Raw genomic sequence first — 20159 nt, forward strand, 5'->3', positions numbered from 1 at the left:
AGCTCAATACATGAATTAACTATTTATTCGCATACAACATCTTTAAAAAATGAATCTGAATTGCAGTTAGAAATCCAGAATGAAGGTTTCTAACAGTAAGCTCACTTATTGCAATTAATCGTTCAAACTATCAAAAACTCTGTCCCATATCCTCATTTTTTTTTACAGTAATAGTTTATTGTTAGGTACGGGAAAAAAATATTAGTTTGAGTGAAATTACTTCTGTAATTTCATTAATTTCTTAACTTTTGTTAAATGCTTGTTTGTTCATCTCTTGATATCTTAAATAATTCTATGGAAGAGATGATTTTTTAAACTTGAAGTTTTGTGGGGTTTTTTTGCACGCCAGTTTTAAGCTGAATAGTTCCAAGTTAATGAGTCTTCTGTGTATAATGTTCATTTTTTAAATATTTAGCAATGCTGTTAGAATACAGTAGTCCCCCTTATTCATGGGGGGTAGGTTCCAAGCCCCCCAACAGATACCTGAAACTGTGGATAGTACCAAACGTTATATATACTATGTTTTTTCCCATATATACATATCCCTGATAAAGTTTAATTTATAAATTAGGCACAGCAAGAGACTAACAGCAATAACTAATAATAAAATAGAACATTTATAACAATATACTGGAGCAGTATACTGATAACTGAGAAGGCTACTAAGTGACTAATGGGCGGGTGGCACATACAGCATGATACCCTGGTCAAAGGAGTGATAAATGTGCTGGGAGGGATGGAGCGGGACCCTGTGAGACTTCATCATGCTACTCAGCATGGCATGCAATTTAACACTTATGAATTGTTTGTTTCTAGCATTTTCCATTTAGTATTTTTGGACTGCAGTTGACTGCGGTAACTGAAGCTGTAGAAAGTGAAACTGCAGATATGGGCGCTACCGTATTAAATATTTTAAAACATCTATGATTATCAGGGAAAAAGCTTAAGAAGGCAATATTTTATTGTCAAGAAAGTAAAGAATAATTCACTTTCAAGACAGTTTTCTGCAAGAATTAGTATTAACAATTTTAATTGCTGAAATCAAAGTAGATATAAATTGTGTCTTAAAATATGAGAAGGAAATAGTGCTTTTTGCCCAAAATTCTGTCTGTGGTATTTGAACATTACAGTTTTCGTGTGTGTGTGTGTGTGTGTGTGTGTGTGTGTGAGGAAGATTTGCCCTGAACTAACGCCTCTGCCGATCTTCCTCTATTTTGTATGTGGGATGCTGTCACAGCATGGCTTGATGAGTGGTGTGTAGGTCCGTGCCCAGGATCTGAACTGGTGAACCCCGAGCTGCTGAAATGGAGCACACGAGCTTAACCACTACACCATCAGGCCGGCCCCATTATGATTTTTTTTAGAAATAAATCTTAAAATATGTATTTTACATTATCAGTGCTATTCATTATCGTATTATGTATACAAAATAAAACCATAGAAGGCAATAGACTGTTTTTAAATGGCTGTCGTCCAATGTTTACCTTTTATTTTACAAGTGCTTTGAAGTGCTAATTAAACTCTATAATTTGAAAATAAATAAAAATCTTCCTTGCCTCCTAGCATGCCAACAAATATTGAACATCATAACTGCGTCTCTCATCCCTTCAAGTCCTTGGTCAGTTGCAAACTTACTTTTGGCAAAGTTTACTAAAGTTATAAACATTTTAGTGACCTGTAAGCATGGAGTACTTTGCTGAATTCTGAGAATAGAAAGGTAGATACATAATGCATGAACCTTCCAAGAAGATGGGTAGACAGACAAAAAACATAAAGGATCTGAAGTGTTGACCCACTTTTTAAACTTTCTCACCTGGATTTGATACTTTTCGAAGGTAAGCCCCCTCTCTGACTGCCAGCTGCATTCCAGGCCTTTGTGCTAACTCTTCACTTACATGATCTCATTTAATTCTCGTGTAGAATATATGAGATGAGATAATTGGTGCTTAGGTAAAATGACTCTCCCGTAATCATAAAGCTAGTATGTGATAGAGTCAAAATTTCAAATGCTGTTCTTCCTAGCACAATGTTTATAACTGGCTTGGCATCAGACAGATCTGTACTAAGTTCTGTCTTTGCTCCTGCTGCTATCCTACTCTAAAAACCTCATCTATGTCCTGGAATATGGAAATTGCCCCCTAACTGGTTTCTTTTCTTGCACATTGGCCATCATTAGCCAGAATAATTTTTTTTAAAGTGTATTTTTTATCATGTAACCCATTCTTAATGTTTTCCCTGTCTCACTTAGTTGTTTGAGCTAAATTTGGAAGATAAAGTGTTAGCTGGGCAAAGATGAGGGATAAGGATATTCCATATTGAAGAAGTAGCCTATGCAGAGGCTTTGCATGTCTAAAAGGCAAGTTTGAGGATTTGCAAGTATAATTCAAGATTTTAAAGTTGTCTTCGAAAGTATATGGTTTGTTGTGCACAGAGTTTAGGGCATAAAGGATGGCGGAGTCCAGATGCTCATAGGCCTCGCATGCTGTTCTAGAATTTTATACGTGACACGTAATTTGATTTACATTTTATAGAGAGAATCATTACGGTGGCGGCAAAATGAAAATACGGAGAACATGTCATCTTGTGATAAGACAGGAGCACGGATTCTATTTATGTAGCTGTTGTATTAATGCAGATGAGAGATAGTGAACTATTGAATTACAATAAAATATGAGGTATGAGTGCAAACAGAACCAGGATATTAAGAACTTTGAATCAAGAGAACTTCATTGATTAGATGAGAAAATTTTGAGTGTTCATTACTATTAGATTATTGTAATAATTAAGAAGTGGTAGGTTGGAAAACCAGCACATAAAATAGTTTCAAAAATTGTAACTTCAGGCCAACATCAATAGGACTATATGCACATTTTAAAACTCTCTCTACCTTTCATTTCCATATTACAATATATCGTCTGTTCAGCTTATCCATTTTTGATATGTTGAGAGACATTTAAACATATATTGTCCTCACCTCCAAAATGAATTAGAAAAAGTGTGCATAAATCATTTACCAATTTGACTCCTATGAATTAAATTCCATTTTATTTCTTATTGCTCACATCCTTTATAGTGCTATCAGTTCTCTTCTTTCTGGATGTGATCTGTTGAAGTTTCTTGTGCCTGAATAACTTTCTATATAAAGCTCAGAAACACAGTTGACTGGAAAAAGGCTTAGAAGAAATTAAAGTTTCTCTAGTGTGTTCTTATCCACCACCAAATAGCGGCACGGCCTTGTGCAAGTGACTTCTTCATCTGGGCCTGGAAATGAGATCAACTGACAGTGCCACCTGCCTCATAAGACTGTTTTGAAGCCCACACTAAATCATGTGTGTGAAAAAGCTTTGAAAATGGTAAAGTATACAAATAAAATATTAAAATTGGCCTTTATTTTATTCTGAGCTTGGTTACACCTATGCAGAACCATTTGGCTAATGCACGTAATTACTAAAGAAGAAAATCAAATTGTGCTCTTGCTCAGAGACTCGAAGTTCACAGAGCTAATAGCACGTACAGTAAAATTCAAATGCACATGTTTTTAGAATTATAAAGTGAGTTACAGTTCCCTTGGTGAAACATGAAAATCACAAACAAGAATATATTCAAAAAATAATTAAAACTGTGTCCTCTCACACACATACACATATGTGTTGGAGCAGGAACAAATTGCTTATAGATATGTCTTACGAAATGAAGTAAATTTTCTCATTTATATTTAATCTTAAATATTCATAAAATTATGAATTAAGTGATGACATATATGTATCTATTTATGTCATCACTTTGAAAGAGGCCCCTCCAAGCAGAGCCACACTCTGAGGGTGCAGGAAAGTCAGTTTCCCTTTGATGAAGGCCCAGCGTAAATCTGGCTACCTTGTTAGAGGCAGTCCCATAGGACATTAATATCAGAAGGCATCCTCATGACCATCTCCTCCAACCTTAAGTCCCACACAAGAATGTCATCTGTGATAGCCATATAGAATGAGCCTTTCAACAGTGAACACACTGCCTCCAGGGCAGACCATGCTAACGTGGGATGTTCAAATAGCATGTCTTAAGGTAAAAGTAAAATACCCAGGCAACTCTTGTCCTTCATTTCAAATCATGTTCTCCGGCGTTAACATCCCCTTCTCCCGCCCCTTACAAAGGATATTTGAAGATATCTTCTCTGTATCTTATCTCTTTCTCCAGATAAAATTTCCAGTTTATCTTTCAACCATTTTTCATTTGCAGGTAGGATTGGCCATACTTTCCTTGGGTGTCTGTATCCAGATGTGTTTCTCAGAATTCAGAATGAGACACACTGTATTCCAGATGTGGTTCGATAAGGACCAAATAATTCGCTGCAACTCTTAAACTTGTTGTTCCAGATATTCCTTGTCAATTGTTGAATGCTGAGATTGTAGCCCTGAAACTGTTGACCTTTAGGATCTTGAAGATAATACCTTAAGTGTATTTCACAGAAACTGCCTTTAAAGACATCCCTCACTCTGCACTTTTAAGAATTTAGTTTCTGAATCTAGGCATCTTTACCTTTGGCACTTTTATATTTCATTTTGACAGTCTTGGCCCATCCATTAAGCCTATGGAGACATTTTTAAATCCCAGTTTTGTGTCGGTCACAGATTCAGATTTAATAAGTTAATAAGTGCTGTTTCTTATGTCCTTTTGCAAGTCAGTGTTAAATGCTGAACAAGAAAAGACCAAGGACAGCAGGGTTACTGTCTAATGAAATAATGTATCTGAAAGTGCTTTGCAAACACTATTTGATATTCATCTTTGGTTCTACGTCCTTCCTTCTGTCTTTTATACATACCACTTTACAATCTTACCTTATGGAGAATTTCTCCTCTACAGTTTTCATGGTTTCTTTAACTTTCTTTCCAGTAACCTCTTTGTCATCAAAATCATTTCTAATTGAATCACATGGATTTTACTTTTAGGATGTTTTTCTCTTTTTTGAGTCATCTTTTCTCTTAGCAACTTTCTCCTCAAGAGAAATGTAACTTCCCTGAGTTTTTTTAGTGTGTAATTTTCCTTTATTTGCAGTTAAAAATCTTTAATTTGTGTTTCATGAGTTTCTGTTGTATGTAAGTAAGTGGGCTTGATGCTGTGGGGCATACAATTATCCATTTGATGTTTCTGGACCTGAAAGAGCTTTTCAGCCAATTGGAGAGGTGAACCACATGATGTATCATTAGTGGGACATCGAAATGTACTACCTCTCTCCGTTTTCTTCTTTCTTCCCTGTAGTTCAAACATGGCTTTCAGTCTTCCTTCCCTACCAAAGGGGTATCTTTGTGCTTCTAGATATTTTCCACACCCCTAGTGCCTATCAGCATGTTTGCAATGGTTTCAACTCCCAATCTCCAGGTGGTCCTTGGTTTGTCTGAGATTGCTCCAGAATCTTCTTGTAACCCACTGTGAATGTAATTTACAATTGCTCAACAGTTGCTCGGGACTTACAGCCTCCTGTTCAACTCCCTGCCTTTAGTCCAGTGTTATTATGGTGACCATTATAAAGCGTGCTCTCTCTCTCTCCCTGTGTGGGGATATTTATATATATTCTGCTATATATTTTTATATAATGTTCTTCTTCTTCTTCTTCTTTTTTTTTTTTTTTGGCTGAGGAAGATTAGCCCTGAGCTAACATCTGTGCCAGTCTTCCTCTATTTTGTATGTGGGTTGCCTCCACAGCATGGCTGGTGAGTTCAGTAGGTCTGTGCCTGGGATCTGAACCTGTGAACCCGGGCCACCAAAGTGGAGCACGTAGAACTTTTAATCACTCAATCACTGGGCTGGGCCCCATGTAATGTTCTGATACACGCTTATGTGATTGCGCATTTTAGAAATATCTACTTTATGCATATAGAGACATATTTTATGTGTCAGGTTCAATTTACTTATATCATAGATTCATCTGTTTGGATTTATGCATTTTAAGTAGATTTTTAATATAATTTATTAGGCATTTTGATCAGAGCTTAAAATAATGAATTAAAAACAAACAATAATGAACGCAACAAAAACACACAGGATGATTCCCATCCACACTAAGCACTTTCTCCCATTCTTAAACCACCTAGCTTTTCCCAAGCATCAGAAATCCACATTTTCTTTGATTTTATGACTAACGAAGGAAAGTGTTTCACTCAAGGGCGGGTAGAGACTGCTTAACGTTGGCCCAGCAGGGCACACAGCAGTTGGATAGTATAGCATATCATGTTCCTGGGGCACGCTCTGATCACGGTCCCTTACAGTAATGCCTCTGATGCGCCACCATGCCCAAAGTATGCAGCAGTTCAGTCCTTTTCATTGACTAATGGATTTAATTTTTTTTCCTAGTTTTCCTGTGAGACACACTATGTGGTTTGATGAGGACCACATAATTCACTGCAATTCTTAAACTTCATGTTTTGGATATTCCTTTTGTATTAATGGATACTGAGACTGCAGCCTGAAGCTGTTGCCTCCTAAGGGTCACACTGAGCCACGTGATGCACCTTTGTGTAGACTTGCATGCAGTTGTGAGAAAGAATGCAGAGACCTCTATATGCCCTACAGCTAGTTTCTCCCAGTGATAACATCTTGCATAACTGTGGTATAATATCTCTTATCACAACCAGGAAACTGACATTGCTGTCATCCACTGAATTTATTCATATTATACCAGTTTTACATATACTTGTGTGTGTTTATATTTAGTTTTCTAAATTTTGTCACATATGTAGTTACGTATGAACACAGTCAAAATACAGAGCTGTTCTATCACCACAGTAACTCCTGCCACTCTTTTATATCCACAACCACCCCTCTCCCCCATCCCTAACTCCTACCTATTTTACTTAATTTCAAAGAAGAAATGTTACTTGTATAATGAATATTAATAAACAAATGGGATGCACTTTCTCATCTGCATATTAAAAATTGATCGGGCTTCTGCAAATTTCCACATGACTCAGAATTCTGAAGAGAGTACATAATATATGTGTTTTGAAATTCTATTTAAATGGGTTTTTAAAATTCCTGGGTTTAGGAGATATACAGTACCATCGTTTCTTTATGAAATTCTTTTTTATTTCACCTGCAAGAGGTGAAGTTGTGGAGGAAAGGAAGGAAGAAGGGAGGGAAGGAAGGAAGAAAAGAAGGAGAAGGGAGATTGAGAGAGAGGTTGAGGGAGAAGGAGAAAGAGAGATGGTGAGAGAGAGGAGAGGAGAGGTGGAGGGAGGGAAGAAGGAAAGGCGGGAGGAAGGCAGAGAGGGAAGGTGAGAGCTGGCAGATAGCAAGGGTCTAAATAAACTGATGCATCATGGAATAAAATTGGTAGAGGTCAGATGGAGACAAAACCCTCTGATACAAGTGTCTGAAGAAGACGCTGATGTGGCGGTTTACTATTCTCTAAGAATCCGCTGGGCTGATGTATACAGCAAGCACCAGTGCCAGTGGGCACTAATGTTAAAGACTTGACATCTCCTTTTCATATAAAACTTAGTTGGCACCCTGAAGAAAGGAGTGGAAAGAGGTCAAAAATCAGGTGGAAATAGGTTGAAATGTAGAGACTTTTGATTTCCATAAAACATAAAACTTTTTTTTTGTAAATTACAGTATTTGGGTGCATGCATTACTCACATACACAGGTGTGTGCATACGTGTAATATGAAATAATATTCACAATAACACTATGATGTAGGTATTATCATAATGATTTTAAAACTAAGAGACAAATTTTTAACTAAATCAGTAAAAGTCCCTGAAGACGGAGGGAGGGAGAAGGAGGGACTAGGCAAGCAGGGAAGAAGAAAGGAGTGAGCGCGGAGAGAAGGAAAGGCTCTATGGAGATACGCATAGTTAAATAAACATTGTGTCAACAAGAACTTGCTGGTATTCTCTTTTAATTGAAAAAGATCACGACCAAGGTGACACACTGACGTGCAGGTTAGTGTGACCATATTTGTCTTCCGACTTTTGCTGAACCACTAAGAGTATCAAGAATGTTGCATTATATTTTCCCCTGTGTTCAAAGGAGCAGAGCAGGACTGACAGTTATCTTGTCAGAGCTGACCATGAGCTAGGACAGGAAAAAGTAAAAGGAAAATTCTGTCACTTCACCAAGGGGTGGAGACGTGCTTCTCAAAATTGTCTTTTGGAAGAAAAAAATGTTTTCTGAACTTTGAAAGTCAAAGAAATTTCAAGGAAACTTTTAGCAGAGTAAATTTATTTTGTGAAGGATTTGTATAGTGAAGTAGTTTTTGTTACTATTTTGGATTCTTTTGATACTATCATTTAAGAAAATATTAGTTATACAACGAAAAATATTTCATTAGCTCAAAATCTTCGTTTGAGCTTCATTTTACATTTCTTTTATTGTTGCATAAGAATGTTGCAACCACAATCCAGGAGTTAGAATTTTTGTAATTAAACTCAAATTGTGATAATGCATTTTGTTTCTTCACAAAATCAGTTAGTAATTTAGTATCTGTTTTCATGGTGAAAAGTCATTACTTAGACTGTCATTATGATATTTAGTGAATGAGTTAGTTCCTTAAAAAAGCAATACAAAGCCCACACCGCCTCCGCCCAGCCTCTGCCCCTCTCAGAAAGGCTCTTCACCTTGGGTTGTAACTAACTGAAATACCGCATCACTTAAAGTTATTTTCTTGTGTTGCTAACGGGATATTACCAATGCAGTAATACAATTTTTAGGTCCCTGAGATTTATGCTTTATTTAACTGCTGAACTCTTGCTGTTAGAGGAAAGGAGTGATTAGTTGTTTTCATTTGCAATGTGACATTTACATTAAGCAATAAATGCTCTAGTGATGCATTAATTTGTTTATCATGTGATCCTGGATGTGTATAATAATTTGTAAACATTTTCCTACAGCTGAGCATATGATACTACACTTTTATCCAATAACATAAGTGCATTTCCATATTCAATCAGTGTCTCTAATTTAATTTTTAGATGAGGTTTAGCAGTACTGGTGATGAGGCAACATGTTTTAGTAATAGTATTTATATGAATTCCTCTGAATATTTATGCTTTTAAAAAACTCATTAATGTGAAATAATTTTCAATTTCATCCTATGTTTCTGGTCCAAATTTTTTCAAGTTATTTGTCTTAACAAAATAGGATTTCTTATATTTTACCCTCATTTCTGGAGTAGACCACTAAAGATCGTGGCTATATCATGCTGAACAATATATTATTATATGATTATTAAATAGTGAATGATTGAATGAATGAGTTTCAGTGAAACCATATGATTCATTTGTTTACATATTTCAAAACAGCTGGATTTTTGCATCATGTAGATCAAATAACTGGACGACTAAATGTTTAATTTTTAATCATTTTCAGCACAAGGTAAATATAATTAAAGACTAATGTAGAATACTTCCCTCATGAGAAAGATCGTTAATGATACCATTTGATGGCTTCATAATAGTTCAAGTTCTGTGGATCTTTAAATTAGAAGGAATACTTATGATTATGTTACTGTTATCTTCAAATATTTCAAGGATTTCCTTAGTGTTCACTGGGTTAAAACTTAGGGCAGCCTTGGGAAGAACTTCCTGATGGAAATAACATTATTGCATACCTACAATGAATGAAGCACCATGATTGGTACTTTCAGACATAATATGCCTTGAAATAATTTCAACTTTTTATAACATTGTTTTCTCATTTTAAAAAAGAAAACTGAGTAATATGGTCATAGCTATGATTCCAACCCAGGTTCACAAGACTTTAAAGTCCTCCTCTTACTGATAGTGAGATCAAATCAAAGTGTAAGTTTGGCCAACTGATGTACACTTAGAGAGACGTTGTAGGGGGAAGACGGTACGTTGTAGCGGGGAAGGACCTGGAAGGGGTCATGATTCTCAGTTTTTAAGAAGATATTCACTAATAACTTCCAGAATTTTGCCCATGTTTCCTGAGTTCTTTCAGAATTCAGTATTGGCATCCAAGATAATTGTTAGAGGGGGAACCATATTTATTGGGAATACATGTACATAAGCAATAACAGTTGCCAAATTTTCTAAGGCTGGAAGAAGGCCAGCATAGCAACAATTTGGAACCAAGGAACTGATCAGAAATTCTCCTAAAATGTTTTATTTCACTATGCTCTCAAGAAGAAAAGGAAATCTTTATAAGATCACACTGGAAAATTGCAGTATTAGAATCTCAGTCTAAAATCTCTTATTTTTACGTTGCACTCGCCAAAATATATAGACTAAGAAGAAAATATGGCACCTTATTTGCATTTCTTTATATAGAATCCTGTAATGGTTTTGTGAAATCTACACTTGCATCAAGAGATATAAGAGGATTAATATAGAGTGAGGTAGCCCAAGGAGAGCCCCAGGTACTAGATGTATGAGCTTGCCAAGGTTAGTTCACCTACTCTATCCCTGCCTTTTATAGCAGTATATAGAAATATGTATTTACCTCCTTTGATTCTTGGGGGAATCTTAGGAAAATTGAACCATGTCTCTTTTGATTGTTTAACAATCTTCAGTTATGAGATAAGAAAACTTCCAAAAGTGAAAAGCAGAATGCTGACACAGCTATTGGAATCAGAGCATATTGCGCATTCCACTGCAAAGCCTTATTATGCAGATCTATTTAAATTTTACTTAGTGATATTCCTGATCTAGTTTGTGATTGATCACTCAGTTAATACATGTTTTTTGGTAGCTGGCACATAGTAAGTGCTTAGTAAAACATTATAAAAAAAAGGAAAATGTTATTGTTGTTAAATGATGTAACCATACATAAAAAGAACTTTCTCTGGGGAATTGGAATTTAGATAGGATTGTGGCAGTTACTATGTTAAAGTGAAGACTTGGAAATACTGTTGATTATCAATCCACTTTTTTGTTAGCATAATAATTAGAGGTATTTATGCTTTTCTAGCATAAGGCAATAATATAAAACATTGTTATAAATTCAGATTTGCTCTTGCTTTATACTACCTCGTTCCTACAGAGAAGGGAACATAATCAGTTTCAAAAACGAGGAGGCTTCTTGACTTAAACGTTTTACTTTTAGGAATTCATTTGACATGTATTCACTCGTGTGTGCATGGATGCTTGTATATGGACATGGATAATATCATTTTTATAATAACAAAATCCTGGAAACTTTCTAATTTTCAACTGGGACACTTTATGAGCTGATTATGTTGTGTGTGTGTGATAGATATTCACTGACAGGATGGATGAGTGGGTGATAGAAGACAGAAATGGAATGAGCTCCATGACGTATTAAATGAAAGGAAAAGGGCAAAACAGGGTAGAGTATTCTCATATGTGTATAAAAATCTACATACACACACACGCTTATTATGCATGAAATATTTCTGAGATGAAATATTTCTGAAACGTGAAATTGGTTCTTCCTGAGGCGATATATCTTGCTTTGGAGGGTGATTTACTTTTGGATTTCTTGTATTTTTATCACGCATATATAAATGTAAAAATTAGTTTAAAATATTCATGGAATGAAATAAATGCAAAGGAAAACAATAGCTATCTCAGGGTGGTTGGCATACAATTAACTTATATTCGCATGTGGGGGGTATGTCTGAGTTATTCTTTAACTCTGTAATAAACATCTTTAATAATAAATATAAATTTGAAAAATAGCATTGACAGATTCATAAAAATAACTTGAAATAAACTATAATTTACTTTTATTCAACTTTACCATGAACCTGTGCATTGATTTTTTAGCATTTCTGAGTCAATTCAGTATTAATTAAGGAAATAGCTGAACTTTTTAAAAAATAAAATAAATACATAAATTAATTAATTAGTTAATTAAAATAAATAAATAAATAAATAAAAGTCCTAATTATTGGATATTTCAGGACACTATAAGCACCCTCTTAAATTTTGGCTTTATAAGATCATTCACACATCTTTAAAAAAGAGTCGTTGGTGTATCATCTTCTCTCTGCTTTTTATTATACTTTGGAATTGTATCATTCCCCATGTTTGCTTCTGCAGATAAAATAAGTCATAGCCAAAGTAAAATTACAATGCTTTTGTGCATTTCGAGAACATTTTAAAAAGCTCAGCCTATTTCTGCATTAACAGTGACAGTGGTTGAATATCAATTGAACTATTATATAGATCTTAGGGAAAGAAAGTTAAATACAGTCTCACAGAGCTGGGTCGATTGCTATTTTAGATTGACATGGAACCTCAGAAATAGGTAGAAATCAGCAGTCTTCTGACATGAAGTTAAGATACAAATGGTACATCTGTGTATTTCTTCTGTAGTCTTATGTGTTGAAATAGATTTTCTCTATTGAAGAAAATACAGGCAAGATGACATAGGACTATTGGCTGCATGAAGGCAGGACTTGTGAGCTCCGTTCTCTGCTATGTGCCCAGCACCGTGCCTCTGGTACATAGTAGGTGATGGGGAACGTTTGTTGATTTATGAAGTTTTTCAAACATTAGCCTGCAAGTTGAATTAATTGAAATATAAAGAAAATTGAACCATGTCTCATTGATTTTTTTACCTATCTTCAGTTATGAGATAAGAAAACTTCCAAAAGTGAAAAGCAGAATGCTGACATATCTATTGGAATCAGAGCATATTGCACATTCCACTGCAAAGCCTTATTATGCAAATCTATTTAAATTCTACTTAGTGATATTCCTGATCTAGTTTGCGATTGATCACTCAGTTAACAGCAACTATATTTTTCACAGACGCTTCATAAGCATATTTTGATACGCTTTTATGTGCTTGTCTCCTTTGAAGAGTCCCTGTCACCCTTCTGCCAGGTGTTGGGAAGATATGTAGTGGCGGAGCACCCTTCCTTGCGACGCCATCCTCAGAATCAGCTTCGGAGATGCTCTCACCCCGTTCGTCTTCTGCAGCAGCCAGGCCGAGTGCTGACTCCTTCACAGCCGTGAGGAACTCTTCAGCCTCCAGAAGTAAGTCGATTGCATTCAGTTTGATCGTTGCCAGTGAGTTTAAACACGCTTAGGGGAGGCTAACTGGGAATCTTGCAAATTAGCATACAATTTAAGCCAGCATTATTCATCACTGATTATTTCATTTCTTTTCTGAATCCTATCTTTCTGGAGAATCAAAGTCTACCACTTTTTATGTTGATAACCTGCATCTTTATGGAATTTTCTGATTTTTTCCAAAATTGTTTCACATGCATTGTCATAATTTATATTTGTAGCCTTGAGGCATAGACAGGGTAGAGATCAAAATAATAATGTTTGCACATGAGCAAATAGATCCAGAACGACCAAGTATTTTACCAAAGTTGCTTGGCTAATGAGTTATGAAGATGGAATAAAATCCCTGGTCTTTGGATTCTTAAAAATTGAGTACTCTTTCCAAGACTGTGATCTCTGTTGCTTTCTGGAGGGTATGGGGCTGGTGGGATAAATAGCACTTTTCCTGATTGGTTAGTTTCTTGAATGACATGTTCTCTGGGTCATTGAAGGAGAGTTTATGGCAGCCTATAAATATGCATGCTGAAAAAACTAAAGAAAAGGGAAAGCACAGGTAGAAAAATGAATTGAAATCAGGGGACATGAAGAGTCTACAAAATGGGTAACATAATGTACTGTATGCCACCCAAAACAAAATTCCCAGCTCCATGTTTGTCTCTGGGCTTTCTAATTACTGGATAAATCAGGTAAATGCATCAATTATATGATTATTTATGTTCATGGGATTCGAAAAGTAAAGAAAATTTGTCTGGAAAAGTTTGGACTTTCCTAGGCCATAGTTAGGATTCTACTGTTTGCCATTTTTCTAGCTTACTTGGGTTAAATTTGATGTATTTCTTTTTTTCTTTTTCTACCAAATATTCTATAAAGGCATCTCTTGCTGCTCTTAAGGTTATATTTGTATCACAATGTGAACACACAGAAATGATTATGGATACATTTTATAGAGAGCAAACGTTTGATAGAGCTTAGATTATGTGTCTGTAATTAGGCACCTGGCAATCGAAATTTCCTGGAAGGCAATGGGCAGGAGATATTTAATAGCCTTAGTTTTGTTTTGCAACATACCACAGCTTCAGTATGCAAACAACAAAAAGGTCTATGTCCTTAAGGGAACATAGAGACTGTTGCGAAGGATTTATTTCTGAATCATGGTGCTACCAATTGCAGAAGATTTAAAACAGGCAGCCAGTATATTGTTGCTAGTGTGCTCAAAGTAATGGGGAAGAACTACTTTTAAGACATAAACAAAAAGGATATATTAGGTTATACTGAGGTTAATTCATTAGAACTATAACTGTGGCATAAAATGATGAGTCTGACTCTGCAGAAGATAGATTACAAATCGTTATTTTAGTGGAGGTTTTTTCTATGTATATTTTATTACCTTGTGCTCCTTTTGTGCATGATTTATTCATTTATCTTGAGAATTGTTTTCATTGCTTTGGTCCTTGAGCTTTTATTAAGTAAAGCAACTTGAAGAAAATATTCTAGATTTTTCATCTTTTTCTTCTTGCAAAGAAATGGAAGACCCTGGCTAAGCCTAAGGTGATTTCACATATTTTGAAAATATGAAAATGTATAGGGTTTGTTTTTTAAGGCAATCCCACAAGAAACTCCAGAGATTTATCTGCCCAACAATTGATTAGACAATTAATGAATCTTTATTTTCCATGGATAAAGGCTGACTTTTTCTAAATAAAACATCTGACTTTATGAAAGCTGTTAGCAAAGGAATTATATTTACTGACATAGATTCCCTAGTGTAAATCATAAGAATTAGTGAATTCAAATACATTTTCATTTACTAATGGCTATAATCAAGGCCAAAGGATTTACTTAATTAACCTGGCAATAGGCTAAACAGAAATAATTTATATATTGAAAACAACTCTTCTGAGTTAATGCTTAATTCAATTTTTTTAATTGCTAGTCCATTAGTCTATAAAAGTAGAACCTGCTTTCCCCTCTCTGTTTTTTCTTGGGAGTAACGTTAGGCTGGAAGTCTTGCATAGAGTTACTGGCCCTCAAAAAAGAGAAAGTAAGTGTGTTCCTAATTAGCTTCCTCAAATTTCAAATAGCTCATTGAAAATTCATAGCACGTCCATTAAAATCCCTTTAAAAAAATAAATGGAATACTTGGAACTTGCTTGAGGAAGGTAATGAATGGAGAAATAGTAAAATAATGAGGCAATGGAATATCCATTAGTTGTTAGTGCAGGACTGTTGAGGTGGTGGTGGTTGTTATGATGGTTATTTTTCTTACTGTGGAATTTTCAGTTAGCCTCGGCCAGTAAAATACTGTTTCTGCTGTTCTTTCTTGTTTAACTAAAGCACTGAGGAATTTAAAAGATAGTCAGAACAGATGTCCATGCCTGTATAAATATATACACATGTATATATGTATCTAAAGGTAATTTGTTATATACATAACAGCAATGATAATCACTCTACAAGGCTAATATACCTTCTAACTATTAAGTATTCTTAATGACATTAAGTAAACTATTTAAAATACCTTTATTTTTCTGAAACAAATTCCCTTATGTTTAAAGTTTGTAAATTATCAACTCTGGTAACATTAACTGACAGTGGCTTAACCACTGATAAAAATGACCAACATAGGGCTGGCCCCGTGGCCAAGTGGTTAAGTTCGTGTGCTCCGCTGCAGGCCGCCCAGTGTTTTGTTGGTTCGAATCCTGGGCGCGGACATGGCACTGCTCATCAAACCACGCTGAGGCAGCGTCCCACATGCCACAACTAGAAGGACCCACAATGAAGAACATACAGCTATGTACCGGGGGGCTTTGGGGAGAAAAAGGAAAAAACTAAAATCTTTAAAAAAAAAAATGACCAACACGTTATAATTGGACACTTTCCAGTACTTTTTAATAAACTTAAATTTGATTTTTGTATTATCTCTATGAGGTAGTTTAAAAAAAATTTGTGTGTGCTCTCAACCAGATGCATTTTTTTTTATGCTTAATATCTTTAGGTGTATATTTGTATGCTTGCAATCATCCCAGATACTTCAGCCACAAAATCACAGGCAGGAAAATTAGGGTTATCGATAAGACAAAGTAATATGCAAGCTTTGAGTGCTAAAGCAGTTACGTGAATTAGGGTCAATAATCCCAAAAGGTGGAACAGAGAGGAAACATGTTATATCATGCTGAGCTCATTTTGTAAAGAAGGGAGAATGAAAAATTCTCAGAGAAAGCAAACTTTATAATGACTCTCGCAGATTTGTGTATTCAGTGCCAGTCAATTCCAACTTGATATATCTGATTACCTAACGGCCTTAAATTTAACGTGTTGCAAACTGGGCTATTGGTCATCTCTCCAAATACACTCGATATTCTTGGGCTCAGTAAATGACCTCACCAAATACCAGAAAAATTAGGAATTGTCTTGTCACCTCTCTCCTTCACTCCACAAATTCCATCACCTAATTTGGTCATATTTACCCACAAAAAATTTTTTTGAATTCATCCTTTTTTCTCCATTTGAGATCGTCAGCACTCTGGTCCCAGCTACCATAATCTCTCCCCTGGACTACTCCAGAGGCCTCCTAAATGATCTGCCCACTTCCGTTGGCGCACCTAGTCTGTCTGTTCTCCATAGACAGCACAGGAGAGCTTTACAAAATACAAAATTAAGATGTAACACCTCTTTAAAGACCATTACTCTTCGAATATAGACAGAGTTCCTTATCACTACTTACCATGCCCTGCATGGTTTCCCACTTTTCTAAATACCCCAACTCTCTCACACCATGCTCCCTTCCCTTCGCGCATTCCAGAAACAGAGGCCTTTCAGTTCTTCTTTCCTGCCTCCCTGCCATGTGACCTCTCATCTAGGTCTTTGTGTTTGGTTGTTTCTCCCTAAGAGGATCACCACTCCCAACTCATTTTTGCCCAGCGTCTCAACACAATAGTCACTTCCTGAAGGAAGCCTTTCTTTCTCCGCCTGACCAGATTGATTCCTCTTGTTATATGGTCTCATATAACTGTAGTTCATTACAATTTTGTGTTTCTTTGTGCAGTCATCTGACTAATGTTGACTTCCTTCCAGACTGTAAGCACTGCAAGGTCACGATCCATGTCATTTTGCTCAACTTTGAAACCCCTTTTTACTCTTTCAACTCTCTGAACACAGGCATAGAACCGCCTCCCTGAGATCTGAAAAAATTCACTAGACTATCAGGGAGAGAAAACTGTAACGCACAGGAAATGCTGGCACTGCTAAAGTACTGCTTAAATTTTGCCCTTCTGCCGACTTGCTGTTTATTTTGATGGCCTTTCTTTAGTGACTTAAGGGATAGTTCTTACAAGTGTCATAGTTTTTTTTTTTTTTTTTATAAAGTCCCTGAAACTATGATCCTACTGACAAGAGCCAGACCTCTGTATTTCTAGGACTAATAGCATTGCAAGTAGTGGCATGAACTTGCTTTCCTTCTATATTGATGATGGTAAATGTTAACATGAAAGTTCAAATGTGTACATATGAATGTTCAGTCCAAGGCATTGGTTGCTAAAATATAGGAAGCTACTGTCTATTATGTAAACCATGAGCATTCTTTTGCTTTTATTTTAGAAATGAAAATCCCAAGGATATCAACTGGAAGAGAATTTTTAAGTGTCAACTATTAGGTCTCTTCGCTTCTCTTTTGCATTTCCTGTTGTCAAAGTTTGACTTTGTTTTACTGCAGGCTCGCCCTTTGCACAGGGTGTCTATTTTTCCAGTGACCTGATTCTGCTCCCCTCTCCCCTCTTAGTCTCAGCACCATTCCTCAGGGCCTTGTTTTCCGATAGGTGATGCATCAAGACCCTGTCCTTGCTGTTATGAAGCAGTTACAAATGAATCAAACTGGAATTTTTGTTTAAAAAATCATTATAGATCAGTAGGAGAGGTAAGGGTATCACAATGCAGAGAGAGCTACCCTAAGGTAAATAGTGATGAAAAGTGACAGATAGTCATGTGAGTTCAGTGGAAAAAGAGGTTCCTTCCATCTGAGAATAGGCAGATATATTTCTTATTGGAAGGAGAATTTGTTTGGGCCGCAGAGCTAGGCTTCAGCATTGGATTATTGTTGTTAATGTGCTGATGTGTTGTCTCATTTAGGTAAAAATTCCAGAAGCTGGAGAGAGAATGCACAGCTCTCCCAAAAGCCCTTAAGTACTGACACCAAAACTAAAAATGTCTTAGCCGGCAGTACTTGATGGAGAAAGGCCTCTGCTTTCTCGGCCTGCAGTTCGTGTTGGCCCTGCAGCTGCTAATAGTATAGTTCTTACTGTGGAGTGTCCTGGGAAGAGGTCTGAATAAATTCTTTGCTTTAGAAGATAACGATTACTTTACTTTTAGGACCAGGAGACGTTGATGTCGTGTGGAGAGTCTTCCTGGCGGCTGACATTAGGTGCATGGCAACGAGCTTAATTGTAGAGCATTGGCTGTGAAACCCATTGGAAAAATTCCGATTTGTATGGACTCACCCTAAGTTATTATGTCAGTTATTGTCATGAGCAACCTGTTCCACTGACCACACAGTTAACCTCCCTTATATTACATGGGCTGCGCTAGAGGTATTTTAGCATATGTCAGATTTAGAATTTTCTGGGTGAACTGATGCATCTCTCATCATTATTAGACACAATGTGGGAGACTTTACAGGAAGGAAAACTTTGGCAATACAAAGGCTTCTTTTAGAGGAAATTCACAATTTACCATGCGAAGAACCTCAGAGACTGGATGAATCTGTGTATACTATATTGATCATAAACGCTGACTTAATATTTCTAATGCTTTATAATATGAAGGGGTAAAACGCAATGAAATTTACAGTTAGAACTACACAGAAACATGTTTTAAAAAAATTCAAGGATTTTGTAGACATATCATTACTAGCTAAAAACAATAATATAAGAAAACTTGATTTTGAAAAGTGCTAACTTGGATAATAGGGTTTTAACACAAAGGTATTTAGTATCTGGAATGTTTAAGAACCTCAGTGGTGTTGAAGATATCGTATCACCAAGAAGGGACAAATAAAGCACACCATTGGGGGTGCTGACAAGCAGGAGGTGAGGGATGGGGTAGTCTCCATTGATAACCTCTTCCAACAGCCCTGATTACGTAGACAGCTGGATGGCGACTGTGACCTCTATGGTGATGGCTTGTTCTCATTTGTCTAATTAACCTTACCTTTGAACTGTTAGGAATATTCAAGATGTAACTTATTTGACATAAAAATGCATTTTATCCTGTACTTATACAATAAAAGATCGGGCACATAGGATTTGGCAACTGAGGGGAAAGCAACTTTTTTTTTTTTTTTTTGGTGAGGGAGGTTGGCCCTGAGCTAACATCTGTGCCAATCCTCCTCTATTTTTGTATGTGGGATGCCACTGCAGCATGGTTTGATGAGCGGTGTGTAGGTCCACACCCGTAATCCAGACCTGTGAACCCCAGGCCTCCAAAGCAGAGTGCATGAACTTAACCACTATGCTGCTGGGCCGGCTCCAACATTTTCTTTAAAGTGGCTATTCCTCTCAGTGTCAGGCAGTTCTACACCTGTAATAGGAATATAGCTTTACTTTTGGTTACTTGCATGCAAATACGGACCATGCTAAATCCTGAAGCCTTAACATACTGTTTAATATCTGGAAAACAACCTTTTAATACCTGCTTACTTATTTATGTCTTGAAGATAGAGTTCCATTACAGGCAAATGAGTGCCTCTTAGATTATTTCAATACCTGCTACAATAATGATTCCAACACAGAAATACTCCACAGTTTGAAAACACGCATTCATTATTTATGAAGAAACGGAAAGTTACAGTAAACTTTTTCATAACGAGAATTCTCTACTTGAGAGAGCTGAAAAGGAAATACTGACGAATAAAATTATGTGTACTTTTAATGTACTGTTTTCAGTTCATCAAAGTTATGTTATGAAGCATTTTTCAATATTTCTTATATGCATCTTGAAATGGAGCAGTAGAATCTCAGAATTTTAGGTCAGATTTAATTAAAGAATGACTGTGCATAACAATTATAGTTATAATGAGAGTGGCCCTATGGCATTCATGGATTTTGTTGATGTAGTGCTATGTCAACAACCCAGCCTGGAAGATGGTATCCAAGAACGAGTCACATAGAAGTGAG

At 36.2% G+C, this 20159-nt stretch overlaps 1 protein-coding gene across 9 annotated transcripts in view; it reads left to right on the forward strand.

Annotated features, from left to right (window-relative positions):
• Positions 1–20159, forward strand: part of LRFN5 (leucine rich repeat and fibronectin type III domain containing 5) — a 248990-nt gene that overhangs the window by 98414 nt on the left and 130417 nt on the right. For 7 of the 9 annotated variants that reach the window (XR_011441101.1, XR_011441100.1, XR_011441102.1 and 4 more), the window contains one exon: positions 12782–12957. The exons of the other annotated variants lie outside the window; for them this stretch is intronic. The gene's annotated coding sequence lies outside the window, so the exon portion shown is untranslated. The remainder of the gene's footprint in view (positions 1–12781; positions 12958–20159) is intronic. 9 annotated transcript variants of the gene reach the window in all.

This window comes from Equus caballus, chromosome 1 (genome assembly GCF_041296265.1).
Source record: "Equus caballus isolate H_3958 breed thoroughbred chromosome 1, TB-T2T, whole genome shotgun sequence".
Taxonomy (NCBI): domain Eukaryota; kingdom Metazoa; phylum Chordata; class Mammalia; order Perissodactyla; family Equidae; genus Equus; species Equus caballus.